The 11,321-nt window shown below is 39.4% G+C and overlaps 1 long non-coding RNA gene across 2 annotated transcripts; it reads left to right on the top strand.

The window, feature by feature from the left end:
- Positions 1-3,803: 3,803 nt before the first annotated feature.
- Positions 3,804-10,248, top strand: LOC106011683. 2 transcript variants are annotated; one of them, XR_004858508.1, is made up of 4 exons: positions 3,804-3,872; positions 5,732-5,839; positions 6,876-6,903; positions 10,139-10,248. It is a non-coding gene; the product is annotated as an uncharacterized LOC106011683 (long non-coding RNA). The 2 variants fall into 2 exon arrangements; XR_004858507.1 differs by lacking the exon at positions 10,139-10,248 and having other exon boundaries at positions 6,876-8,408.
- Positions 10,249-11,321: the final 1,073 nt, after the last annotated feature.

The following is an 11,321-nucleotide window of genomic DNA, read 5'->3' as shown; positions in this document are numbered from 1 at the left end:
AGGGGGGAGAGAGAGAGAGAGAGATAGAGAGAGCTTCCCCTTCCAACCATGGATAATGACTGTAAAGTTCGTGTGCCAGAGGATACACATAATAATGTTGACTTCGCAGGAATCTTCTGCAACAGATCAAATGGATGTATTGCCGCAAAGACTGGGGGTAGAACTGTCAAAATCATGGCATCTTATATAGAAACTGGATAGCATTAGCAGCAAGCAGGACCTATCTCCATTGGGAAAATGGTCGCTTTAAAGCACAAGGGGGCTGTCCCGAAAAATGCTGTTTTGAGAAACTCGAAGGTAAAGTATTTGGACATTTTTTCAGCTTTTTAAAAGACAAGGAGAGTTTTCGCTATAACCAAGCAAATATACACCCAAAAAATGAAACCAAACTTCTCCTATCCGGGCAATGCCCACCTTTGGTGTAGGTCAAGATTTCTGGAAACCCCCGAAATCTGTGTTAGCCCGCTTGTCCTTAAAAGCGACCAAATATCAGCAATAATGAATGTTCGTTGGAAACCATTCGCAATACACTATCCAAGTTCTTGTCTGCAGCAGCCATCCCAGAGTTCATAGGTTACCATTGTCCTTATGTATGTCCTGGCACACGTATAGTGACTTCGCGATCCGCTCCGGGCATAAGAGAAACAATGCACTGTTGTAATGGAGTGACGTCACGATTGCCGCCTTTCGGTTACTGTAAACCCTCTTATCTGACCTCAGTTAATAACAAACACTTTACACATAGGAAAACTTGGTTCAAGTGGAACGATCGGAAAACCTCCTAACAAAACATAGACTTCTCTTTATTCATACTAAACCTAGATGATGGTTTGATTTCTGCCAAGAAAAAAAAATCGTCGGCGAGCTGTTTTATACTTACCCCAATATTTTGATTTGCAGTTTTTTAGTCTGTGGTATCGGTTGGCTGTGCATAAGAATTGTCTTATTGAGATTCCAATTCTGAAAGTTAAAAAAGCAAGAAAAAATACATAAGATCGGTACAATACAATTGTTATTAGAATGACCCCCCCCCCTCTCTCTCTCTCTCTCTCTCTCTCTCTCTCTCTCTATCTATCTATCTCCCTCTCTATCTATCTATCTATCTATTTATCTATCTATCTATCTATAATAGATATATCTGCCTGGGTCGGCCCTGGCAGGAATGCTTCGAAGCCTGCCGCCTAAATGATCTTAACTGTGTCGAATGGAGTATAAAGACGCCTACATTTTAAAAAATTTAAAAATCTACCATACATTATATCATAAGTGATTGGTGGAGGCGTTTGTTTGTTTTTCTCCTTCTTTCTTACCATTTGCTCCTTCTTTCTTACCAAACATATCTTCCTTATCTCTTCTCCCTCTTTTATGTGTATGTTGTTCTCAGGTAACTCCTCAACACTGCCAATCTTCGGCACGTATATTGTGACATACTTATGCTGCATGTGTGGTAAAAATCTCACTAAAGCTAAAACTAAAGCTTCGTAACAATGTAACATTTCAGTTCAAAAATTGTTGTAGCCTTGACTTCAGAGGGCCTCCTCTGCGTAATAGTACAGTAGGACCTTTGGATTGTTTGGGGGGTTTTCTGCTTTGGTTCTAATGGTTCAAGGGCGGAATTCTATTTTTAGAATGAATATTAAGGAACGCAAATTATAGAGATTAAACGTCTTTTACACTTCTACAGCGAGTTCTTGGGCGGACCGGGTTCTTACGTGGTCTGTTCTTATGCAGAGACCATTGTGTGCCTCATTTTTGACAGCACAGTTCATATACCATACACTAAAGCGTTAGTGAAGATGTCTGTCGTTTACTTCCCCAAAAGATGTTGTAGCAACACAAGACGCAACCTTAGAATTCCAAAGTTCTCATTTTTTGCCGTTTTCTGTTACAAAACCATGAGGCCAAAAACCTAATATTCTAAAGACTTTTCGGAGTCGTTATCAATATCAATGAACTGCATTAAAAAAAAAAAGCTTGACAACTTGTGAAACTCAATTCTTTAACCTCAAATTGCTCTAAACTAAGCACACAGCAGATAGAACATTGTAATTTTAGGACAACTTCTGTCACTCCCCCCCCCCCTCCCCACTGACACACACACACACACACACACACACACACACACACACACACCTGTCCTAGATTCATTCAAGGCAATTGATTATTTGTTTAGGTTTGGGTTTTTGTTTGTTTTGTTGTTGTTGTTGTTGTTGTTGTTTTTGTTGTTTGTTTTGTTGTTGTTGTTTTTTTAGGGAAGGGGTGAAGTTTTAGAATTATTATTATTCCTTTTTTAAAATATCATTTTTTTGGGTGGAAATTAAGAAATGTTTCAGTTTTTCTTGCTATTAAACACCGTCTCCGGGAAACACATTATTTTGACGCAGATCCCCTGATGGATGGCGATGTTCTGTTTCTTACACCCCAGCTTTGTTTCTCCGCGCTGTCTCAGTGTCTGGTCATTGGTTCATTCATCAAACATGGCGACACTATTAAAGACACGTATGCTCCCTGACAAGTGCTGTAGACTTGTGGACTTCGCCAGTCTTGGACACACCTTGCGCAAGTTGGTACAGACCGGGGAAACCTGAAGGGTATTTTTGAGCTTCGCTAGGTGTCTCGTAGCACTGGTGTTTCTTTTTTCCCTTACTAATCTGTGTTTATATAATATGAGTTGTTTTACAACATAATAGTACTTATAACAATGATAAAAACAGTTTTAACAACAAAACAAAAATAAGAGAATGGTAATGATAAAAATATACAATTATCATTATTATCAGTAATAATAATAATAATAATAATAATAATAATAATAATAATAATAATAATAATAATAATAATAATAATAATAATAATAATAATATTGTTGTTGTTGTTCTTGTTGTTCTTGTTTTTATTGTTATAAAAAAATGCTATTGCTATTATTGCTGTTATCGGTGGCACCATTTATTATACTGAGAGAAGACAAAACTGAAACAATAAACGCTTTAGACTTTATTAATTATTGGGGGGGGGGGGGGGGGGGGGGCTTAAATTTACTTGGGTGAGCTCTAATCTTTGACGCTAAACGAATTTATTTGTTAATGAAAACAAGTGAATCGTTTGCAGGAAGTGGTAACAAATTTGTCAAAGATGCAAAAGTTCGGGTGCTCCTCGTGGTAAGATTGCCGAACCTATAATCGTGAAACTGTGAGATCAGGGATTTGAGCCTCAGCTCGGTCCGACGTTGTGTTCTTGGGAAAGGCACTTTACCCGAATTTCTTGTTTACTTTTAATTCGGTCTTTTCAGAGATGGAAGTTAAAACTCGGAGGTCCAGCCCCTTAGACAACCTGATAGTGTTGACAGGAGAATTGAACGTAGGCCTACACCATTTGTGAGACATCATGGTGAAATCAGGCGCTCATGAAAATAATGGCAATTTTTGTCAAATGTTCGTTTTTTGGCTCAACATCTTTTACATCCATTAAAAGCACAGTTTTGTGTGGATTTTTATTGAAGGACTTTTACAAAAGACGCAAAATCTATGAATTCTCAGTTTCCAAGGACTCTCAAGATAGAAGTCACCAAACTTTGGCGGGCATATTCTCGCTAATTTTATTTCTGAAACCAGGCGACCCCCATCTCCTTCACCTTCAATCGCAGAAAATATCGCGACGTCTTCTCAAGAAAGATGGGTATTTTTTTCATCGAGAGCAAGACAAATGAACAAGCTTTAAGATTATACCAAAAACTTAACATGCCCAAAAACTGAAAAGCGCCCGATTCTGCCGCGTCGCGACACATTTTATTTTACTGGTCCACAGAGGAAGTTTCGGTGGCTGCAGTTACAAGTTACAGCTTCAGCGGTCGTTTATTGTTTAAAAGGGAGAAGGTATGGCTCTGTCCTTAAATTTCTCTCTCTCTCTCTCTCTCTCTCTCTCTCTCTCTCTCTCTCTCTCTCTCTCTCTCTCTCTCTCTCTCTCTCTCTCTATTTTCTTTCTTTTTTTATGCGTGTTTTACGATGCTCACAACTGCAAACCGTCATGTGAGCGAGCGGGACACATTAAGCTTTTTCAGTTTTGTAGGAATCAAACTTGAATTTTGCCCAGTTAGTGGCCGAAGTTTACTCGATTTAAAACCACCGAAGAATCTTTTACATGCGCAACTTGCACACAGGACTCCGAAATTTTTCTGCCTTTTTATCCGAGAATGCTAGGTGTTAGATCTTTCCTTTCCTAAGATTAGGATGTGGCTGAAAGATAGTAGTAAAAAGGAGCCAAAGAGTAGAGGTAGAAAGTCTGCAGAAAAAGCCAGGGACCCAGAGGAAGGGCCGAAAGAGAGGGGGCAGCGGGTGGAGACGAAAGCAGATGACCGAACATGATTAGACAGCAGGAAATGAGACGAAAGAATTTTTTTTTGTAGAACAAAATTTTCTGTCGCCCTCAGGTTGAGAAACCCAGGACCTATTGAACGAGAGGCGAACTCCGTACCTCTAACCCTCTTAGCACCATAAATAGACAGCAGAATCAAAATGGTGGCCCGCTGATGGCTTCCCAGAACCGAATTATTGCACTGTTTTTCAGAGGTTCGAGAAGTGTAGCAAAGAATTGCTCTTGCTTTTAATCTAAGCAACGTATTTCAACATTTCACATACAATAACCTAAGACGTCAGCTTCTAAGTTTAGAATAGAAAGTTCTTATTTCTAAGCCTGCATTATAGGCTTGGTCGGTAAAACCCGGTATTGCTCTACAGCGGGAAAGACAGTAAAAACCGGCAACATAGTTGGAAGATCGGTTTAGGCCGGTATGGCTCAAAAAGGCTAGACCATGTGAGCCCCCAAACCTCTCTTGAATGAGCATTGCTATCTCATCTGTACAGTTGTCTCAGCAAAGAACGGGTTAAAAGAAGCCCCAAGAGAATACATTGCGTCTCCATTTATCTTGTCATGAGAAGTTGTCCAACCAAAGCAAGCATTCATTTTTTGATAGAATCATGGGAGTAGCCTACATTAATTAACTGAAATATTCATTAAGGTTTTATACTAGGTAACCGCCGGAGATTTGTGATAGGATACACACAGAAGGAAGATAAAATGCTGATTAAAACTTTAGAGTAGAATAACCGAGATTCTTCCCTTGTTTTTGTTTTTTTTAATTCTCTTTGTGAATAAAAAAAAACGTGATAGCGTTTAGATCTATTTTAAATGACTTTCCTCTCTCGCCGCTATAGAATGCATCTCGTGTGTTTTTCATGTAGACCAGTGAAGAAGATGCCACAAACGGCAAAGAAATCCTGTCACAATTTTGATGAATAGGTGGGTCCAAAGAAGTAGGGCAGCGTTTCACACTTCATACGAGGACGTAAGATAGGTCATTACCTGAGTGTTGTTAGATTTAAAAGACATTTGGAGATGATGTAAAAGAATGAGCATGTTTATGATGGGAGAAGTGAGGAGAAGAAAAGAAGATAGGGAGAGAGAGAGAGAGGGGGGGGGGAGGGGGAGAAGGGAGGTAGGTGGAAGGAGCTGGTAAGAGACAGGAAGCGAGAAGCAGACAAAGAGTGACATGAGAGAGTTGGAAACAAACAGATACAGACAGATAGACAGATATGACAGACAGATTAAGTGACAAAGGGATAACGGGGGAGAGCAAAAGCTTAAGAGGTGGTAAAATGTAACACAAAATCAGCAAACGAGGATAACGCTGCCAGCTTGTATATAAATAAATGAAGTTCCCTGTCAATGTCACCAGAGCCCAAAAAGACAACTCTCCTTCCCTCAACAATGTCGCTGTTTACGTTTGGAACAATACTGACGGCGGCCATCCTGACCTCTGTTCCAGCGGTAAACGCCTTCTTCGGTAGGTATCCATCTAATCCTTTCTCTGTATCGATGTTTTATCGCTTCCGTTGTTGTGCTCACGGGGTGTCCGTCCTCACACTGCTCACAACGCTGTCTCTGCTGTGAAATCTGTTTGTTTACATATTTATTTGTAAGGTGAACTTAGTCCCTTAAAAACACACTGTCTGAAATAAAAAAAATTATCATGATGATGATAATGGTGATGATGATAATGATAATGATAATGATGATGATAATGATGAAGATTATTATGATAATGGTGAGGAGGAGGAGGACGTCGAGGATGCGGAGTAGGATGCGGAGGAGGAGAAGGAAGATGGTTTATGGTTTCATCATTGAGTAGAATTATTTTTTTAACTTTCAATTTTTCTTTGAACCATAGGTTTCTTTTTCGGGAGCAAATTCTGTGGAAGCTGTGGGCATTACTGTAGACACCAGAGCGGAATGTGAAAGGCAAAGGGTGATTTGAAGGCAGCAGAAGATAATATCTGAAAATCTGGATTTCAGGTAGAAGACTGTCTCAGTTGTTGTTTTTTAAATTACGATGAGAACTAAAAAACAAATGAAAGAGATGGGCTTCCCTGGATCAGATTAATGTAAATTTGAAACTTTCGTCTGAGTTCTTGTCCTCCGAGAAGAATTCCTTGATTGTCTAAAAGTTTTTGTGTAGAGCTATACTGTCGTCCATGGACCGGATTTACACAAATGGGAAATCTACGAAGGGGAACGATCATCACCATTTTCATCATCATCATCAGCAGAAGCAGCAGCACTATAGAAACATGCTGGCTCTCTATGCTTCAGCTCAGTCCTTCTTTCGCCGCGATATAGATCATTCTGTTTTTTTAGGCACATTTTAGAGGAGCCGCCAACCCCCCACCCTCACCCCAAATACACACAAACACACAAACAAAACGAACGAATTCGAACCCCGCAAACCCACTGTATAGTCATTATCTTTCGAAATGAGCCTGTGACATACTCGCCCCGTTTCTCTGATTACACAATGTTAAGATTTGCTTTTTTCCCCACAGGAAAGTCGCTGAACGCAGTGACCTACAAGTGAGTTGCTCGGCTGATTGGCGCCTCGGTTTAGAACTTCCTTGGTGGTCTGAGTCAATCAGGTTACACAAAGCTAATCATTTGACTATATTTTTATGTCATAAATCTGCATATTTACCAGTAGCATGTTGCGTAACTGAAATCTTTCGAAAACCCTGTTGGGAGTTTAAATTAAAAGCATCCCCTTCCTCACACTCTGATAACATTTCCAAGAGGGCATAACAACTGAAATTATGGAAGAAAGTCATATCTTAATCATTAATAAATGTGAAATGAAAACATGGCCTATTGTACAATAGTGGCATAAACACACCGCATGAAAACCCTTTCGTGCAAGACTTCGAGATGTGGATGTCTTTCCAAATATCAGATACACCAAAGAAATACCCATAAACAGCAAGTTGGCACTAACCTAACTGGACTCAGCAGACTTCGTCTTCAGAAGAGTTCACCAACAGTGGAGGGGGAAAAGTTTAAGAAATTATTTCGTGCAAAATGTCACGACAACCCAAATGTAGCCCCACAAAAGAGATTATTAGATATAAAGTATTATATATATAGTATATTATAGTATTAGTTGTAGCTCGTGGCAATGGCGTCACCCACGTAAGCTAACCGGGCTGTGTGCCGGCCATGAGATGTTGAGCGTTGAGGGCAAGGACAATTGACTGGTGAGTACTTTTCAAGGCTAACGTCATGGAAACTACAAGCTTGGGACGAAATCTACAAACTTGCACTGAAATGTGTAGGCAAGGTGGTGTTTGATATACAAGAGCTCGTTGAGAGTGGGGGGGGGGGGGGCTCAGATTGTTCTTGTACCTGAGGGCACGCCGTCCTGCCGTTGAGGGCAAGATGACCCTCCCATGTCTGACACGAGTGACATCCCCTCTAGGAACTCTAGTAGTATAAATAATCTCCTTGATCCCCACAGAGAGTGGAGACCCCGGAATATTTGTTATGTCAGAGCAAACATAACGTGGCGCGCTCGACGGAGGTTTGTCCTTCAGTTACCTCATCCGAGCACGAAGGGCTTATAATATATAATATATAGTGCTGTCGCGCCCGATTTCTGTCCACTATTCTGGAGTGTTACAAGTTGTACATCTACTGTTTATACGGACAAGGCAAAGTGTGACCCCCAGACGGCTCGCGGCCGATGGTACCTTGTACGACTGGTTGCTATAAATACACACAACGATCAAACTGAACACGAACCAGATCACACAAGCGCACAAACAAAATTGTCCACATAGCGGAAAACCCACCACCAAGCTGAACTTTGTACTGTAATCAATTGTGGCTGATAAGCAAAGCCGAGTTGTTGTTTTTTTAAACGAGCTCTTTCCTTCAAAAAAGAAAAGAAGAGAAATGTAAATTACACTGTGTTTGAAATAATGTTATGGTTGAATAGATAAACCTACGTTTTTGCCAATACGAGAGACGGAAAGAAGGGAAAGGAGAATGAGGTTGACGAAAAGACACAGAGATGATCACTGGCTACACATACACAAAATGCAGTCATAATGCAATCGCTAAGAAAGAAAAAAAACATTTAAAAAATCTTCTTCAAGATTAAGTATTACGAGTAACTCGCAAAACATATAATTCATACGCTGATTTCGAACTTGATAGTATTGTTGGTATAATTTGCTATTGTATAAAAGTATTTTATCGAGGGCAAGCTTCAGATAGACCAGACGAAAGAAAAATCAGACACAACCTAGTTTTCACAGTGAGCGGACAGACAGAAGAACTGACTGATGATTTCAACTAAGTTCCTGATTACGAGATGAGGATGGACAAAGGGCCAGAGGAAGTCCAAAATACTGTCCGTTTCAACTGTACGCGTAACACCCCCATTAGAGGGCTTGTCGTTCTCTAAGACCCCGCACACACTTATATAAAATCAACTCGTCGCACGGTTGGGAAGGATGACGCCACTTCGCTCCCTCAGAATAACAAAGTTCTATCTGACATTTTTTGTCGTTTTGAGTTACTAAGACCATGAGGGTAGAAACCAATGTATGTTCTACCTGTTCTGTCAAAATCGAAAGAATATTCGGAGTCGTTATGAAGATATTCACAGAAATGCCGTTGAAAAAGCTTATCGACATATGGTTAAACTCAAAATTTTTTACGTCAATTTTTCATAAGTAGATACTGAGCAGATAGAACTTTACACTTCTAATTGGTGGCGATTTGGCGATGAAGAAAGATGAACAGGAGGAAATTGCCTCATAGCCTATGTATACTAGCAGCCGTGCTACGAGTGGAAACTTTTCGAGTGGGTTCGGGGCCTGAAGCATACGTTTTAAGTGTTATATATAACTTAATCCTGATATGACCTCAGTATCTGTTGCATAAACGACGAAGGTATGGGCAGTCTAGGGGGTCGGGGTCGAGGTTTTTTCTTTTTTTTTTTTCTTTTTCATTTTCTTTTTCTTTTTCTTTTTTTTTTCTTTCTTTTTCTTTTTTTATGAGAAGACCTGATTGGTGTTGAGCCCTGTGTGCCCTGTTACCTGTAACTATTTACGTTGCATTCTGTCGTTGTATCACACTATATGTCCTATGCCAATTCCTTTCAGCAACATAAATCAAAACAAAACTACACAAGTATCAGAAGATAATCAAATAATGTCCGTCACCATTTTTTAAAGTTTTCACTGGGATTTCCAAATTTTTCATACATTTTTATATTAACATTTCTTTTTATCGAACTTACTCTCCCCATTCTTTTCTTTTTCATTTCTTGCCCTGTCATCTGTAAGGAAAAATGTTTTACATACTTGTTATCATCTGTGTAAACAGCGGTACTCCAGAAAAGGAATAAAACCCAAATATAACTGTACAATCCCCTAATCGTCCCCCCCCCCCCAATTTTCCATGTGGGAAAAAACTTCACCTTTCCAATACGTTTGTTTTCAATACTGTTGATTGTGCTCCTGATTTATGCCGATTAAATCATAGGTATTTTCTAAACTATCAAAAGGGTTCACACTAGTACAGAAAATGAGAAACAGATTGTCATTTTATTTAAGTTATACCAATTATAAGCTATACACAGGCTAATATAATGTATTCCCTGTTTTTGTTATTGTGGTTTTGGTTGTTGTTGTTGTTGCTATTGTTGTTGTTGTTGTTGTTATTGTCGTTGTTGCTGTTGTTGTTGTTGTTGTTGTTGTTGCTATTGTTGTTGTTGCTGTTGTTGTCGTCGTTGTTGTTGTTGTTGGTTCAGCATGCCGTGGCCAGTGGCGCTTCAGGGCCCGATTGCTCCCAACACGGCGTTACGTACAGCCGAGCAAGTCCACGCTGGCAAGTTGACTGGGCCTGCTTCTATTGTCAACGTTGGAGGTATGTACTGGGCTTTGGACTTGTCCAGCGGTTTGATTAATGAGAGTGTGAAAGAGAGAGAGAGGGGGGGGGAGAAGGGGAGAGAGAGAGAGAGAGAGAGAGAGAGAGAGAGAGAGAGACCGGTCTACAAAGCTGGGCTACTTAATGGCTATTGTTAAGCCTACATTACATGACCATTCTGTCAAGGCTCTAATTACTCTGCCATGGAATGACAGACCGTTTCTTTTTCTGGCTTTTACATGTTCATAGTAAAACAATAGGACTTACTTTATCAAACGTACTTACGCTTGGTTCAGTTAAGTAATGATATTCAATGAAGTTTTGAAAAAAAAAGTTAGTCTTTTATCTTCGTCAACATAAATCTATTCAACATTTTTTCCATCTTTTTCCTTATTCTTTTATTCTTTGTTTGCTTTACTCTCGACTTCCCTTCATCAAGAACTCTCATACTTTTTCAATTTCTTCTTCAAGCTTCAATAATTCAAAATTGTGTAACTTAAATTTGCTGCACGTACGTACCCGGGCGGTGCCGCGGCCCCTTTGAAGCTTGCATCGGCTCATTCTACGAAAAAAGGTTAACAACTCTTTGTGGCGAAAAAGCTAAATGCAGAAAAAAGCCTCTGTAAAGAATCGGTTTAACATCTAGATTAATGATTTCAACCAAAAGGGATTAATTTTACAGTATCATGCTTGAGACTAGATTTCTCAGAAAGTGGGTGATTTCATTCAGAAAAAGAACACAAACGCCTAGTTTTCCAAAAACTTAAAGAAAATAAAAATGCTTTTCACGAGATACAAAGTTTAGCTAACCTCACTAAACAGTTTTTCGTTTCAAAAGATAAAGAAGAAAAATTCTTTCCATGTACATTACATTTCCTGAGAGTAAATGTTCAGAGCGATGTAGAAGCAGCAAATTTTCTCTTTGCTTTATTTTAAGAAAAGATATTGTACAATGAAAGCATTTCTTGACTAGTCCCAAAATATTATAATCTGTCAAGAAATTATTCTTATACAAAAGAGGGCATTTTAACCACAATATCCCAATATGAAGTCCAGTATTTTCTTCC

The sequence above is a fragment of the Aplysia californica genome, unplaced genomic scaffold, assembly GCF_000002075.1.
Source record: "Aplysia californica isolate F4 #8 unplaced genomic scaffold, AplCal3.0 scaffold00161, whole genome shotgun sequence".
NCBI lineage: Eukaryota > Metazoa > Mollusca > Gastropoda > Aplysiida > Aplysiidae > Aplysia > Aplysia californica.
This window is presented reverse-complemented; position numbering and strand designations above follow the sequence as displayed.